The sequence below is a fragment of the Lactuca sativa genome, chromosome 9 (genome assembly GCF_002870075.4).
Source record: "Lactuca sativa cultivar Salinas chromosome 9, Lsat_Salinas_v11, whole genome shotgun sequence".
Lineage (NCBI taxonomy): Eukaryota > Viridiplantae > Streptophyta > Magnoliopsida > Asterales > Asteraceae > Lactuca > Lactuca sativa.
In genome coordinates this window covers 164,601,663-164,603,984 of record NC_056631.2, presented here as the reverse complement: position 1 = coordinate 164,603,984, position 2,322 = coordinate 164,601,663, and the positions used below count along the sequence as shown (strand labels likewise).

Below are 2,322 nucleotides of genomic sequence, written 5' to 3'. Positions count from 1 at the left end.
GATTAATAAGACAATAGGAAGATTAATGTGTGAGCTTGTTTGAGAAACCATCAAACAAGAGGTTAATTGAATTAATAACTTAATTGCCATTACAAATCTTATTTAATCCAAACCATTAATCTAGGGAATTAATTAGTTTAAACACTTGATCACCGCTTAAATTAGTTAATTGTCTAAGGGTTAGGAGTAATGAACATGAACCTAACCATTATAATTGGTAACCAATAGCAATTAATCTATCATAAATACAAATAACCATAGGAGTGAATTGGTTGAACCTAAATAGAAACATCTTTATCAAACTTGGTGAATAGTTGTTGCTTTAGTTATTTAGTTAATTTAGTGTGCCTAAGTTTCTAGTCTTGCAAAACTAGAAGAAACCCCTTTTACTTTTATTAGTTGTTTTAGTTAAAATTAGTTATTAGTTTAATTTCCCGTTCCCTGAGTTCGACACCTTACTTACTAATCTATACCACTAAAAGACAGGTTCACTGCCTTTGTGTGTTAAATTTATTAATTAAAAGTAGGGATAAAACAAGTGCATTTCACACACATCAAGTTTTTGGCGCCGTTGCCGGGGAACGGTTCTAAATAATTAATCTAATTCCTAATTTTTTCGATCCTTTGTGTGAGTTTACTTGCATAGAGTTCATTTATTGCAATTTAGTAATTAGTAATTAGGTTTTTGAATCTGTTTTAGCTTAGTATTAAATTTAGAATTTTTTCAAATTATCACGGATACTCGCCGAGTGCAATCGCACCTACTCGGCGAGTAGCAGTTTATTTAGCAGTAAATTTTAATTTTTTTAGTACATTTTTTTTGGTTCTTTTTATGCTTTTATTCTATTTATTTCAGGACTTTCATGACCAGAGGATCAAACACACCGCTGGTACCCCCGTTTGAAGATCCCGAAACCGCATTGAAAAGAAACAAGGGAAAGGACGTGGATAGTTCAAGTACACCAAAGAAATCACCCTTGTCCAATTTGAAGACTGTTTTTGGGAAAAAGAAGAGCAGCAAATCAGGAGCATCCAGTGCTTCCTTAGTAATCGACGAACCGGCTAAGGAAGATATCGAGTACGAGACCGAAGAAGAAGAGGACCCGACATACGAGCACGAAACCGAATCCGAGGAAGAGTTAGCTGTCACAATGGCTAACATTGATGAAATCCCCATGGGAGAATGGAAGAAGAGGATGCGAGACGACACTGGCCCGGGACTTGTGCAACCCGCAATTCCCGCGATTGCTACCTTCGTGCTAAAGGGTCATATCCTAGCTTTACTTAAGGAAATACCTTTTTATGGAAAAGACCTTGAAGATGCCTACAAACACTTGGATGAAGTCAATGATGTAGCTGATTACTTCAATGTTCCAAATGTGCCCCGCGAGACTCAGCTACTTCGTATGCTTCCAGTGACATTCAAGGGTGCTGCAAAAGACTGGCTTAAATCACTTCCCCCCGGATCAGTCACCACTTGGGCCAAGATGAAAGAAGAATTCATTGATCACTTCTGCCCACCTTCCAAGATAGCCAAGTTGAAGAAGGCCATTGCTAACTTTGAACAACAAGCTGGAGAGTCTCTATATGAAGCTTGGGAAAGGTATAAGAGCTTACTAAGAAACTGCCCACACGATGACCTCAACAGCCAGCAAGAAGTGTCCATCTTCTATGATGGAGTCAATGTCACAACCAGGCAGTTACTAGACTCGCAAGGCCCACTTACAAAGAAGCCGCCCCCGGTGATTAAAGAATTGATTGAAGAATTCTCTAAACACTCTAGAGAATACCATAACCCTAGACACGATGTCACTAGGGGAGCCGCTTATGCTGCTACTGAAGACTTATCTGCGGTCATGGCTATGCTAAAAACCATGGATAGGAGGATGGATAAAATGGATCAAACAATCCATGCTATTCGGGTGGGTTGTGAAAACTACAATGGGCCTCACCTCACTAGAGAATGTGATTTAGATGAAAATGGCAACAAGAAGGCGCAAGTGTGTTACTCAAGTGGAGACCGGTATGATGCAGACTGGCGAAAACAAAAGAAAGATTGGCTCCCTTATGAAGAGTACAAGAAAGCCAAGGAGGAAAGTGTTGGATTGATGTCTAAGTCCATAACTATATTTGGTATGTACTTGACCCGACCCGGCATGGTCCATTTGGGTTGCACTTCACCGACACAATTTATATGGATAATCTTTTGAGAATAGTATGTTTATGATTAATATTAATATATTATAAGTTCTAATATATTATTATGGAATCATATTATTTAATTAGTATTGATCAAGAATTAATTTATAATTAATTAAGTGA

General features: G+C 37.9%; 1 non-coding gene across 1 annotated transcript; it reads right to left on the bottom strand.

The window, feature by feature from the left end:
• Positions 1 to 1,535: 1,535 nt before the first annotated feature.
• Positions 1,536 to 1,642, bottom strand: LOC111892861 (small nucleolar RNA R71). The gene has a single exon (XR_002850701.1). It is a non-coding gene; the product is annotated as a small nucleolar RNA R71 (small nucleolar RNA).
• Positions 1,643 to 2,322: the final 680 nt, after the last annotated feature.